Source organism: Ailuropoda melanoleuca, chromosome 7 (assembly GCF_002007445.2).
Source record: "Ailuropoda melanoleuca isolate Jingjing chromosome 7, ASM200744v2, whole genome shotgun sequence".
Taxonomy (NCBI): domain Eukaryota; kingdom Metazoa; phylum Chordata; class Mammalia; order Carnivora; family Ursidae; genus Ailuropoda; species Ailuropoda melanoleuca.
Window position 1 is genome coordinate 62,256,254 of NC_048224.1, and position 15,242 is coordinate 62,271,495.

At 46.2% G+C, this 15,242-nt stretch overlaps 1 protein-coding gene across 1 annotated transcript in view; it reads right to left on the reverse strand.

Moving 5' to 3' along the window:
• The window catches only part of CRYL1 (crystallin lambda 1), a 95,199-nt gene that overhangs the window by 8,231 nt on the left and 71,726 nt on the right, over positions 1–15,242 (reverse strand). The window lies entirely within an intron of this gene.

The window sequence follows — 15,242 nt, forward strand, 5'->3', positions numbered from 1 at the left end:
CTTTTTTAGAGTATGATCCCAAAATATTCTCCAAAGCGCTCAAATAGTATTTTTGTCAGACTTTGCACGACAAAACTGTAACATATAAACAGATTCTGAAAAGATAATATTTTGAGAAATGGTCAAACACCAACTCACTTTTTCCATGGCTGTAATCAACATGCCACCCTACTGTGCCCCCTTCCGCTGTCTTCCCTTCTCTACCTTCTCAGCTGTGTATCACTCACAGCTTTGGAGAAGGGCGAGAGGATGAAGGGAAGGGGGAGAAGTAAGAGCAGGGTATTGGTGGATAAGGGCAAGAAGGACTTTTTACATATTTGCCTGAGATCTGGACGCTAAGACTAGAGCCATCAAAAGAACTAAAGAGTCGTTCTTCAGGCTTTGCCTGCCTGCAAGCCCAGCCTTGTCCAGCTTTTAATGAGTTTGTAAAAATGACATTCTTTGATGAAATGCAGTTTAGAACTGTGTGTTGTTGGCAAGGTGGGGCCCTGGAATCTTCTGCAAATGTGAATGGCAAAGCAAGAGGCAAGTTGTTATGTGTTCAGGTGAGATGTCAAATCGGCCCTCTATGTTATTCGCCCCGTTCTTCAGACAGCCTCGACCTCACTCCGCTTTTGGAACGAGCAGGGTTGCATTTGCACAAATTTGCGTGATGTGGTACTCCACTGCCAGCTCCTCTCGGTCTGAGGCGATTTTTCACCTTGGGCATTTCAGCTGTCAGGAAGGCAGATATGAGGAAGCCATCAGATTTTCCTGTACGTCTGCACTGGTCACACTGCTAGAATTATTGTTAAGTCTCCAGTTCGTATTTCCTGAGTGGCTTCTTTCACAAACAGGGCATGGTGAGGAGAGAAATGTTTCTGCCTGACAACTAGGCCAAGTCTGCCTTCTGAAAGAGGCCACCACGCGTGGCTGCGCTGGCTGACACCTCTTCCGTTGGCAGCCACGGCAGCCCCCAGTTACTGGAGTCCCGGGGCAGAGGATGAAATGCTGTGCTGTGGAAATCTCATGTCTGCCCCTACCCCCAGGGGCACATCCACACACACTGCATCCACCCAGCTCCCATGAACAGCCTCAGACAAATGACCCACCCAACTCTGCCTCATTTGCTCTGGGTTACAGAGCAAATCCTTTACCTTCCCTTGAAAGGGATGTCTGTTGTCCTATTTGAGAGGATGTCTATGTGGCAGAGGAAAGCTTTCATCTGAAAGCTTTTTCATGGGGCTTTATCAGGCCCCATGGCCAACACGGAGAGTCGGTTTGCCCTCCAGGTGGCCCTGGGAGGTCTGGGCTAAGCCCTCCCTGCTCAGACACTGGAGGCCAGAGCTCCCCCTGCTGTCCCTCCTCCTCCTCCGTGGCCTCTGTGACATCTCTGCTTTCCAGACTTCAAAGTCACCCACGACGTTGAGAGAGGAAGGGAATTTATACCCTTTACCTCGATCACCTGCATCAGCTGCTGAGGGAGAAAACACCAGTGCCTCAGGTCCAGGGGGGTATCTGGACCACCATGGTGATGTTGGGGTGGGGGACCAGAAAGGGGACGGAGCCAAAGAACCGAGAAGATAGAGCCACCCACAAAGGGCATGTACCATTTAGGTGTGACTGAGAAACTTTGAGAGAACTACCTTCCATCTATCTTTGTGTGTGTGTGAGATAAACGAAGATGTGGACAAACCATACATAAGTGGTTTAGAGAGTAATTACAAAGCGTACGCCACCCCTCACCCACCGACACCACCGTGCCTGTCTCCCCAATTGTATCTTCCTCCCTCCTTCCCAGAGGCAAACATCCAGACTTTTGTAAGAACCATTTTTTATTTTTAAGATTTGCCATTTTTGTTTATATTCCTAAACCACAGTTCACTTTTTGCCTATTTTCATCTTCTTCAAAATGGACTCTCACCATGCATTCTTTTGTGACTTGCTTCTTTCTCTCAACTTTATGGTTTTAAGATTCACCTGTGTTGTGTGTAGCTGTAGTCTGTCCACCCTTGTTGATGTATAAAATTAGCTTACTTATCCATCCTACCGTTCATGAATATTTGGGGACGTTCTTGTTCCAGGCTCCCAGGGCACACATCTAAGAGGAGAACTACTGTCCTAAGGCACACGTAGCTTCAACGTTACTGGATAATGCTAGGTGCTTTCCAGAGTGGTTGCACGCATGCCCACTGCCTCCAGCAGCGTATGTGAGCTCCCATCACTCCCCAATGTCTCCAACACTTGATGGTGTCATACTCACAAAGTGTGGTTAGTCTGCTAGGCTATCACAATGTCTCACTGGATTTCCTATTTCTCCTAAATTATCCTACCGTAAGTTCATCTGGACAGCTAAGGAGAGCAAATTAATGTATTCAGTTTACTCAAATGCTGACAGGTTTCACTTCCCTTCACTTCTGGTAGCAAAGCTTTTAAGTGATGAGGCGGCAGCAACGAGGAGGCAATGGTATACACAAGGTCCATGGTAGTGTCCAGAACTACCAAAAAACCAACTGTTGAAGGCATTCCTGCTTTCCTGTCCTTCCTCACCAAGCTCTTAGGGCCAGAAGGGTGGCTCCTGGTTCTCTCCCCAGGCTGCCTAAAAGCATTTGCTGCAGCATTCCTGAACCCTGTGAGCTCTGGAATCCCTGAAAGGCAGCCAGGCAGGGGCTCTGCAGGCCCGCCCTCCCCCCTGGCCCTCCCTCAGGTTCCAGGTCAACACTCCAAACAGCCTGAAGTTTCCACATGGTGCTCAAACTGTTAAGGATGCAAATATGGAAGTCATCCTACACGTGCAATGCTATTTGCCTCAGTTCTCTTCTTCTATAACTGTGTTTAGTATGTTTAGAGCTGACTTACAAAGGACTTCAAAATACCCCAAAAGTGAACCACTCAAGAGCAGTAACTTTTGATCGGTAAGTATGCGAGCTAACAGTGACCCTGACTAAATAAAGCCTTAGAAGGAGTCTCCACCTATGTCACCACGTGGGGGAGAAGCCACACTTTCCTCCAATTCCCAAACATTCTCTGAAATGTCCATCTATGTCTTATTAGTTACTATTCATTAGCTGAACAAGTGAGAAGAGGAAAAAGTCTTAATATCTTTTCTTGTTAACTCCTTTTTTCTGCCCCATTTGGATTTTCTGAAGTAGATTCTCTAAGCTTGAGTTTTTACCCAGAAGTACATGCAGAGAAAAGAAACGGTCATTAGTAGTGAAGCTAAGATGCTCGCCAGTCCGGGTTCTGAGTTGCCCTGCTCCACTCAGCACTGAAGCAAAGGCTCGTGGTGAGGATATGCTGCAGCTCAGGCTGCTTCATTCTGCTGGTAAGCTCCACTCCACCCAGACCCTCGGTGACATCCGTGGCCCTGATGCTAATATTACCAATATAATCACAACTGACAATCACAGTGGCAGAAGAGGCAGAAACAGGCACTTGATTTGAGCACACTGATCCGATCATTGATTCCTTGGAAACAGACCCTACACTGCATGCTTGTTTGAGGACTGAAACCCCACCCACCCCAGTGTGTCTGTGGTTCAATTAACGTTTGGCAGTACAGCTATCAGTACTTCCTCCATTTGGTGGTAAAATTCTCAAGTCACACGTACTAAGTAAAGCCCCAAGTGGTTAAAAAGATTCCAAAAATTGATAGAGAGCAATGAACACTAGATCACTGTTAGTTTAAAACCTGGTTTGCATCATGTCCTGAAAAATCACTCAGCAAGGAGAGGCCAGAGTGGTGAGGCATCCCCTTTATTGCAACCTTCCTTCCCCTACTTCCCTTAGCTAAAACCCGAGACTTCCCATGAGCAACCAGCACACACTCATGCCGGCACACACATTCTGTACCTTGCCTGCTGGGAATGCACGCCCATCCTGGGCTGGGGGACAAGACTGTCATCCAAGAGTAAGGACAAAATGCAAGACAGTTAACAAAGTACACAAACTCCTGTGATAGAAACTTGAAGTATAATTAAAGGTTTGGGGATGCATCAGGCAGGGTCCTACCAGAGAGAGACAGAGAGTAGGTTATATATACATAAAGAGATCTGCTTCAAGAGATTGGCCTACATGATGGAGGGCACTGACAAGTCTGAAATCTGGAGCAGGAGCTGATGGTGGGAACCTCCATTCTGCTCTTAAGGCCTTTCAACCAATTGGATGAAGCCTGCCCAGGGGATTGAGAATAATCTCCTGTATTTAAAGTCAACTGATTATAGATGATAAACTAATCACATTTATCAAATATCTTTACAGCAACATCTGGACTATGTTTGACTGAATATATGGGCACTCTGGCCTAGCCAACATGACCCTCACAGTGGACAGAAGTTCAGAGCATGGTCCTCCCTTTCAGGTATCTTCCATCTAGCCCTTTATGTATGGGAGAGAAGGAGAGAAGATACAATGAATGGCCAAAAACAGGCAAAAGGTTGATCTGGTGTTTCGGACACAGAAGAAGGGGCTGGTCTGGCAAGTTTAGGGATGAAGTATTGATGAATGAATCTCCTGGGACTATTTCCCCTACTGATTACCAGCTAGCTACACAGAATTATTCTTCTTTCTTTCTGATCATCCCATTCTCATTTTCAATTTTCTGATTTAATTCATGTATTTTTTTTGCATGCCCTCATTTCATTTACTTTCCTCATTTTATTCATGCCATCCTCCTTGTCCACTTCTTTTTTACTAATCTCCAGCTTTTGATCTTCTGTTTTGTTTTGCTCTATTTTTCACCACACTCGAACCTGAATTTTCAGGTTTTTCTTGTGCAAATACTGCTTTAACTTGGCCGCCACCACAGCCACCAGGAACGCGGGCTTGCTACCCAGGAATCTGTACTAGGTCATGTACAGTCCTCCTGCCCCTCCCCAGCCAGAGCTGTCTGAGCTTCAACGTACTGTCTCAACTGAGAAATGGGAACCAGAAATAGTTCCATCTTTGGAAAATGCCAAATAATGAAATGCAACTAACAAGGGCATGAAGGGGCCCTGGTCTTGCTCTGGTATCACTCTGGTTAGAGACCAAGAAGGAGAGCTTACAGAAAGAGAGCCCACCTCAGTCTCTAATTAGAGCAAGGACGGAACAAAGTTAAACTTCAGTGAGCTCCCCCCCCCACACAAAGATGCTTCAGGGTTATATAAGCTACAAGAGCATGATCACTGAGGGAGAAATAACTCAAGTATGAGCAAGGGGTTCGGGACTCTTTTTTAGAAACATCCAACTCTGGAGTCCTGGTGAATGGTAGAGAAAGTAATAGAGTTACAGGCTTTGACGTATAAATTAAGAACTATCGTAATGGCTCACAGTGTTTCTCATGAGAAACAAATTAGAACCATGAGTTAGTTTCTTCCATTTGTATATTATATAGTTGTGTTTTCTATACTCTTTGACAAGCATTACTTCTCCTCCATGAAACATGAAACTGGCTCCAGAGCAAGAGGAAAAAAGACCTGCTCCAACCACCCCACCCCCGCTACCTTCCAGGGAGAAGGTGGAGCAAATGCAAGATTTTAATAAGAAAGAAAGAAAAGACTGCCAAGTGCAGCCCCACTATTACTCAAAGGCTTGTGGTCAGGTTTGTGAGCTGCTCGGCTTCTTGCCAAAACCTACAAGTTTTCTTGGAAGCGAGGCATAAACATTCCTGCAGAATGACTCAAGCAAATTTTGCTAATTCATGGAAGAGCTGCTTGAACACCACACTGGCTGATGCAAGAGGACACTGATTCATAAAACACCCATTGTCCAGAGCCTGCTGAGAGGGCACCCAGGGGGAAGGAGATCAGAAGGACACAAGGTGGATTCTACTGGGGAGGTGGTGGGAGGCGAGCCCACGAGCACTACTAACGGCAAGAGACGTGGGTCAAATCCTCTGAAGGTGACTTCACTACATCTGGCAGGTGGCAAAGATATTGCTCCTTTCTGATACGGAGATCCCACTGCCAGCAGTTATTCTATGAGAAGTCCCCAGAAGAAAGATTCTACCAGAAAGGATGCTCACAGAGGCATTATAGTGGCAGAAAACTTGGAACTACCTTAAAACAACTTATAATAGGGGAAAGATTAGTTTTTTTTTTTATAGATTTTATTTATTTATGTGACAGAGAGACAGCCAGCAAGCGAGGGAACACAGCAGGGGAGAGGGAGAGGAAGAAGCAGGCTCCCAGCAGAGGAGCCCGATGTGGGACTCGATCCCGGAACGCCGGGATCACACCCTGAGCTGAAGGCAGACGCTTAACAACTGCACTACCCAGGCACCCCGGAAAGATTAGATTTTTTAAAAATATCAACTAAAAGAAATATCGTTAAGCCATTAAAAATGGAAACTTGAGGAAAGTATTCCTTTTTTGTAGAAGATTTATTTATTTATTTGAGAGCGAGAGTACGCACACAGGAGTAGGGGGGAGGGGGGAGTGAGAGAGAGTCCCAGGCAGACTCTGAGCTGAACGTGGAGCTTGATTCCAGGACCCTGAGATAATGACCCGAACTGAAATCAAGCATCGGATGCTCAGCTGACTGAGACACAAAAGTGCCCCTCAAGGAAAGTATTCTTAACAGAGACAAGACAGGAACACAGCAAAAAAAAAGCAGCTGACTACTTTAGGGTGGGGAAAACATAGGTGGTCTTTTTCCCCTTTGAATATTCTTCAAATTAAACTGTTTAAATGGAAACAAATCAAAAACAGGAAGGGAAAGAGTGGAAAGACTGTCCCACTACAAGGGACGCTCCAGAGCTCTTTAGGCCCCAAGTGGTAATAATTTGCTGGTGTGTTTTTTCTTACTGTGCCATGTGATAACAATGCTTTCAGGGCGAAAAACAATGGTATTATAGAGTCTGAAAGGAAAGGAAAAGTCTTGACCTGAAAACAAACACAGCAGAAGGAATCTACCCTTCCATGCAAATCTAAGTGTACTGCGGTCAGCAAGGGCAGTGGGGCCTTAATGGGGTGGGGATGGGAGTAGGGGCGGGGGGGGGGTCCTCTGGGGCCAAAGTTTTCACAAAGAAGTTTGCTCCAAGGAGTATAAGCACTCTCTCTAAAACCAGAAGAACAGCACAGACCCATCTCTGCCTGCCCCTCCTTTGTACTTCCAGCAGGGCGTCCCCAGGTCACGGGCCGGCCTGCTGCCCTGCTTCTGCCTGCCTCACGGAAGGCAAAGTAGGCCAGGCAACAAGGCTGCACAGTTTCACTCACAGCCTCGCTTCTCTGCCTTTCTCTTGGGGACCCCTTCCCTCCTCCTCTCCTCTATTTCAGGGGCCCATTGCCTGCTGCCTGTTAACGTTCCAACTCACCCTGGAGGAGCTGAAATCCATCATTTATACTGATTGATGACCTGTCAGTGATGATAGGGAGTCAGGAGTTAGCGTAAGAGCATTTTCATTTCGTTTTAAGGGTTGTTAGAATATTAGCATTGAAGTTTTTACTTTAAACATCATTAAAGAAATCCAGGCATGCCAAGCAGGTTTTTTAAAAATTGAGTATGTGGTTGATGTTTTCATTATGTTTGTCTGTTAATAGGTCTGGAGGTGTCTCCAAAATAATAAATCAGCAGGAGCTCTCCTTCCAGTAGGGTTTTATTGCTTGCCAATGTAGCTACTCAGAAAGTGACCTCCCATAAAATGGTAAATCCTGTCATAAAAATTGTCTACTTCTTACAGACCATCAGCACTAGACAAAACTCTAATTAACTGATGATTCCCAGCCAGCAAATATGGCTTTCAGAGGAGAGAGAATCCAGTTTCCTCAGTGGCTTACATCTCCCGGGACTGCTTTGGAGAGAAACTTCTTCAGTGTGCACTGGAGCCACGTCTAAGTTGCTCATCAAGTCAGACAGTAGCTTGGGAGCATGGAGCCAGACCGAGTTCCATGCACCGCGGGCACGTGGACCTTGGCTCCAGCGTGAAGCAGGAGGAGCTGTATGAACACGCCAGACACTGTTTCTGCCCAAAGCCACCTGCCTCTAGCCCCACATCCCAGCGGTCTGTCACAGGCTCCGTAACACACCTCGAGTGGTATCTGGATTGAGTCCTTCCAACCAGATGGCCGGCTACACATCGCCTTTGAATGGCCTCTACTTAACTTCTTCCTCTCCCGTGGTCAGTGCTGGACACTAAACACTTGCTGAGCCATGGCTGTGGGTTCTGATACAGTTCTGGGATTTCTTAAAATGCCAAGATCCTCAGTGGCCTTTCAGGGCCGCCCTACAGATGAAAGCACGGGCTTCTCTTGGTATCTCTGAACAAATGGCCATGGACAGGGAGCTCTCTGAACTTAAAACCAATGTGAAAGGAGGTCTCAACTAACTTGGAAGATGGTCCTGGTGAAGGAGGTGACACATCTGCCCCAAAGGCCCTGCACTCCCAAAACGGGTGCCAGCTCAGTCCTCGCACTGAGCAATAGGAATGGCGACGAGGAAAAGGACAGTTGTGACAGATCCATGACAGCCTTTGGGGAAACTGCACAGGGTAAAAGAGCTAGAAGAATTAAAGCCAAGAGAACTCTTTAATGTCCTCAGGTGATGAACTTGCTGGTCAGACAGCTGACCCCAGGCTTTGGAAGGCAAGAAAGACAGAGGCCAGGTGGGCCCAGGACAATGGACCCAGGGCGTCTGAATAAGGTGGAGAGGTGAGCGTGCTTCAGGTGCTGGAGGAGTGGGAGACAGTTCCCCCTCATCAATACTGAGGTCTGGGCTATATTTTCAGGAGGTAGAATAAATAATGCAGAAATGGCAGAAAAATGTCTTAAGAAAGAGTTTTGCTGGGTTATTTTGCATTGGTGAGAAAGAAAAAAGAAATGCAGAGCAGAATAGGGCATGCTGAAGATGGAGGCCGTAGGACTCCATGTATGCTGCACCTGACTCTGAGCAGATGAACACAAAAGGAGGAAAGACAGCATGAGGCAGGCAAGGGCATGGGAGGATGCAGGACAGGAAGTGAGAGGAAAAGTGCCTTCTTGTGCGATGCCAGGAGACCTACCCAAGGCTGGAGGCCCAGGCCAGGAATGAAACAGGCAGAGAGAATTGAGGCGCCTCGTGGCTCAGTGGGTTAAGCATCTGCCTTTGGCTCAGGTCATGATCCCAGGGTCCTGGGATCAAGCCCCACGTCAAGCCCCACGTCAGGTTCCCGCTCAGCAGGGAGTCTGCCTCTCGCTCTCCCTCTGCCACTCCCCCTGCTTGTACTCGCTCCTTCTCTCTCTCTCTCTGTCAAATAAATAAAAAAAAATATTTTTAAAAGGAAACAGGCAGAGAGAGATGGCATCATTTCTGGAAGGACGTGAGGCTCAGAGCAGGGTAAAGAAATTTCCAGATCCCAGAGTTCAGGGAGTAGGGCTGCGGCAGGCTGGCTCTTTTCAACCACAAGGAGGTTCAGTCAGACACTTTATACATTATCTCTTTAATTAAAAAAAAAACTAAATTTTTAAGTTTAAATTTTAAAACACATAAAATATAGAAAATCCTACAGTTGAGGGTACGGTGTGGAGGGCAGGAGCCTGGGTCTTTTTTGGCATCTTTAACCTCCCCTTACATGACCCACCCTCCTACGTGACTCTTCTTGCCAAGCACACAGACAGATGTCGCCAATGTCTGAACTGTAATATTTTGCTCAATCAAGCCTCAGCTTTTTCCTACTGGACACATTCCAGGTTAGCCATAGCCTGGAGCAGTCCACAGTATTTCCAACACGTTCCCCGCAAAGAAAAGCTTCTAATATAACCTTACCTTCCAACTGCATGTAAGTGACTGCTTTGAACATGCTTTCTCTTGTTGAGCCTCTCAAGCCACAAGACTACTGTTGCCTTCCCGGATCCCAAAGCCAGTGAAACAAGTGACTTAGCCTGATTCTGCTCTATTTTCTCTTTTTTCAGCCTCACTGCCCTGTCCTGTACTGTTTCTCTTCCAGAGACAAGGCTGAGTGATTGGCAGGGAACATACTTCCTTGGTCACAGGGCACCAACTCAGGGGGACATTCTATGGAAAAGAGTGGTCAGTGAAATGCTGGGTCTCCCCAGGCTTTCAGAGAACTACAACCACAGAGGCAGCTTACTGCCTGAATGCCTTCCTACTTAGAATGCTGAATATGTGGGAAGTAAACTTCCTGAGGATTAATGTGAGCTTGGAGAACCGGACCTACATTAATACTCGCTTATAAAAGGAGAGAAGAAATCACCTCCACGTGATCACAGCACATGTGAGAGAAATGTAAGACATAGTTATAGTTATGATTTCAGGTCACCTTTGCCCCTAAAATATGGGTTCACCCCATCAGTTCCCCTTTGTGTCACCTCCCATTCTGTAGAAGAGCTTGCCGTACATTCGAATTTAAGTGTGGCAAGTCCTGACAGAGCAGGCCGCTCGCTTATCTGGCCAACAGCACAAGACCAGGCGCACGTTGCACAGGCACAGCTGATCTGCAAGCCTGAGGAGCCAGCTCGCTTCCGGCTGTCACCCCTGGAGGAACCCACTTCTGTTCACACAGGCCCATGAGTAATAAGAGGAAAACCTGGCCGTGATTTGCATCCCTACTCCGGAAATCAAAAGGCTAGATGAGGGTGGCTGACGTGAAATGCGTGGCCAGCACAAGGAAGACGCCATCTGGGAATCCGTACCCAAACCAGTTCCGTGGGCCCCAGGGAAGGCCAGCTTTGATTTGGCGTAACGACTGACACCTCCCGGACTTACAACCTAGCATTCTTTTGTCCTAATGTGTTTGTGTTTTAACTGAAGTGAATTAAGTCCTTTTTTAAAGTTGATTTTCATATAACTTTTGGGATAACCAGAGGTATTTAATATTACAAAACTAGGACTGGAAATCATAGCTTATGAAGTGGCCAGGTAACAGTTTCTCCACTAAGCAGAAGCTGGTTAGAGTTGCATGTTTATCTATCATAAGCCTGAGTCAGACAGAAAAGTCAGAAACAAGGGACATACAGAGACAGAAGAACATGGAAGAAGAAAAGACAAAAAGGACAGTAGAATATACTCTATCTCACTGAAATTAAGGCTGGATCAACTGAGAGTTAAATTAGTATTTAATGTTCTATTAAAGAATAAAATGTTGCCCATAACACGAAGATGTTAAAATGTTAAAAAAAAAAAACACACAAAACAAAACAGTTTACCTTAAAACAGATGAAATACAACACATCAAGGCTTTGAGATCAGGGTCTGGGGGATGGGGGGGCTTCTCGAGCTTCAGGGAGCATAGAAAAGACCTCCAGAGCTTATTAAGATGCAGAGTCTGGTTCTGCAGGTCGGGGGGTGGGCCCTCAGGTGCTGCATTTTTAAAGAGCTCCCAGGTGAGGCCCCTGCTGCCTTCCAGGAGCCTCACATTTGTGGCCAGGATGGAGCATTTTGGCTCCGAGCTGACACACTGGTGGCAGCTGTCACATACAAAAAGTTACACAGGATTCAGGGACTCAGAAAACATGGCCATCATTACCAGCACCACAATCCGTAACACTTACTAAACCAGTCCCATATGCCAGGCATGTTCTAAGCCCTTTACATACATGGCCCCATCCAATCCTCATCACCTCCCAAGGAGAAGCAGAGCCACTGACGCCTCCACTTACAGGTGCAGACACTGAAGCCTAGAAGCGGCGCAGGTGTGGATCCCTCCCAGCCTGCAGAATGGGCACCAAACCACTCAACCCCTTGAGCCAGTGTCTTAATCCGGAAGGGCAAAAATAACAATGTACCTCTCACGGTTTTAAGATGGGATGATCTGAAAATATCTGTAAATCATGAAAAATAGTGCTTGTTAAACTTTTCACTACTACACAAACTAAGTTACTGATGAGCAGATGATCCTGAGGGGTTCCCTGTGCTGAGACTCCTAATTCCTCTGTTAGTCTCAGAATTACACTCAGCAGAAACCCCTGAATGAGGGTTCCCTCGGTTGATTTTACTACACGATCTCTGAGATACACTTTATTAACTGAAAAAATTCTTCATAAAAGGAATTAGATCCAGATCCCATAAACTACACCTGCCTGACAAAGAAACCAAGAACTGAATTTCTGCAGCTCAGGGAAGAAAATAAATCTAGCCTCCCAATTATATTGCTCAGAAGGGTGAATAAAACCTGAGATAAGCAATTTCCAAAGCTCATTACCAACACATTCCAACAGGCTGAGAATCTGCTGATGGCTTCATGATTCACTCCAGCTCACCTCCACCTACCCTACCTGGATGGGGCAAGAATTTATGGGCAGTACAAGCTTAGCTGTTATCTGGGTGAGGGTTTATTATCCCAACACGACTTCCTTTACTGTGATCATTAGCTTAAGAATTTAGATTTAAAATCACATTCCTGGGGGCGCCTGGGTGGCACAGCGGTTAAGCGTCTGCCTTCGGCTCAGGGCGTGATCCCGGCGTTATGGGATCGAGCCCCACATCAGGCTCCTCTGCTGTGAGCCTGCTTCTTCCTCTCCCACTCCCCCTGCTTGTGTTCCCTCTCTCGCTGGCTGTCTCTATCTCTGTCAAATAAATAAATAAAATCTTTAAAAAAAAAAAAATCACATTCCTGGCCGACAGGATCTTGTCCCCTAGTGACCTAATCTTGGGCTACTAGACTGTAGCCGAACTTGTCCATCCGGCCTTTCCAAGCCTACAAAGGGCTGCTGCATCCCAATTCTGAAGCCAAACTGGAAGGGAACACATGGGGTGAGCATCAGTGAAACAATAAAACAGCACCCAGCAACCTTGTTCTATCAGATACTTGACTGTCCATCTTGCTCCCAGACAGCCCTTGTCCTTGCCAAGCTTACACGGCTGTGTGGGGACAGACAAAATCACAGTTGATGGCAAGACAGTGTGTCATGGTCTAGGCTGCCACGAAGACAAGGTGTGTCTTATTTCCAGCACTTTCTCTTTCTGACAAGGAAATTATGTCTGCAGCTCACCTCCCTCTTCTCAAATGGGCAGGTCTGCACAGGAGCCTCCCTTACCTTTCCCTGCTCCACCCTTCTTAGAATTCTCATCCATGCTTGGCTGCAAGTATCAAAATACGCCCTCCAGAGTTGGTGAATGAAACTCAAAACAGGAACACCATAAAGAAAATCAACAAAACAAAAAGTTGCTACTTCAAAACAACCAATAAAATTAATAAGCTGTAGCAAGACTGACAAGAATAAAAAGAGAGCAGACACAAATCCCCCACATCAGGAACGAAACTGGGGCTATTACTACAGACCCTGCAGACACTAAGAGGATATGACAGTGCTGCCAACAACTTTTAACTTCATGAATTCAACAACTCAGAAAAAATGGAACAATTTCTTAAAAACCACAAGCCACCAAAACTCAACCAAGATGAAACGGACAACCTGAATGGTTCTTATAACCATTAAAGAAGCTGAACCTGTAATTAAAAATCTCTTGGAAAAGAGCCCTCCCAGGCCCAGGTGGTTTCACTGGAGAATTCAACCAAACTTTTAAAGAAGAATTAACAAAAATTTTATAATCTCTTCCAGAAAATAAAGAGGAAAAACTTCCCAGTTCATTTTATGCATTACTACCTTGTTGGCTAATGCAGTGCTACCTTGATATAAAAATCAAATAAAGGCAGTAAGAAAACTGCCTGCAAAACTACAAAACAATATTTCTTCTGAACTTAGAAAAAATTCTCAACAAAACATAAGCAAACTGACTCCAACAATGTCTAAAAAGAATTACACACCCAGTGGTATTTATTCCAGGTATACGAGGCTGTGTCAACATGGGAAAATCTACTGATGTAACCTACCAGATCAACAAAATTAGCAAGCAGAAAACAGCATCCTTCTGCTCCTCTGACAACTGCATTAAGATACCACCATGCCTGAGCGGAAATACAAGCCACCATTCTGGCCAGGCCCCCTGCCTGTCCCACTGCAGCTCATACCCCGACTCATGGGTAGGACCCCTGGAAATTCACATTTGGATTTGTTTTGTGCAGAGCTGTTTACACACAGACAACATGGGACAGTATTCCTCAATCCACCCCGTGACGCAGCACCCAAGAAGCCTGGACGGCGGCATGCAGGCCCATATTCTGCACAAGGTATCTCAGTGCTCTGCAACCAAGTCACCTTGTAGCTTTCATATCTGAAAGCACACCAGCCCTAGTTTGGGTCAAAGAGAAAAGGTTCTGCCAAATTTCCACTTGCTCAGTGAATCAAGAAAGGAGACTGAAGCGCCCCTAGTGAGTCCCTGAGTGGGCAACCCCGCTCATCTCAGTTCATTGTGTTCTCCACATCAAGGGTGAGCTTTGGCTCACACATAAAACCCTCCCCAGAAGGAGAATGTCTTGGAAAGATAAACTCCGTAAGATCTTTGGATCTTTTGAAGTTAAGAAATTATAAAAATCTTCAATTTTTACTGTAAAACATCCCCAATTCAGCTCCTTTTTATATTAAAGTTGTCCTTAAATGTTTTGAGATAAACTTGGAACACCCTAAAATCTAAATTCAAGTTCATCTGGCTCTGAAATTGTGAGTCAAAAGGGTGTCATTTAACCCCAGCCCTGACTGGGGCTCAACACATGTGTGCAGATTTGCACAGAGCAAGGTGGGGCTCAAGAGAGGTTTTCTCACCTTGCCTGACTTTCCACGTCTTAAGTGGAAACAGACCACAGGCGACACAGGTTTTCCTTCAAGAAATTCATCTGATAAAGTCAAGACTTCTTAAACCAACCCACCTAATGGGCAGAAATATTGATCTACTATTCCCAAGGGGAGGGTGGTGGGAGGTGGGAGGAGGTAAGAAAAACGTGCCTTTTGTTTGTCTGCTGGGCTGCAGTGTTGAGAACTCAGAGGGAGGAGCCTATGACTACTTATGTGAGCCCAGGAAGATTTCTCTCTGGCTCTGCTAGCTCCAGAATCTAAGGAAAGCAGGGCCCGCTGTGAGGACATTCAGAGCCCCCACCTGCAGCTTCTCTCCCCTCAGAAGCAACTACTTTGGGAGCAGGTGCACGGCCAGTGTGCTAGTGGCCCTCCCACATGTCTGGATGGTCAACGGAGCAGGTGTCTCTGAGCAGCGATGATGATAAAAGCACCTGGGGTGCAATCTGGTAACCCCACCCCCTCGTGTGTTCCCTCTGTGAGGCCCTGTCCCACAACTGAAACACTTCACCTGTCATTTAAGTCTCAGCAGAGCTCAGGGATGCCCGCCACTCTATTCCTGCCTCATACCACCCTGGAGAGAGCAGCCTGCAGTTTCTAAACCTGCCTGAATTCTGTCTATAGATCATCTTTATTTTTAAAAGTGAGTTATCTTCTATA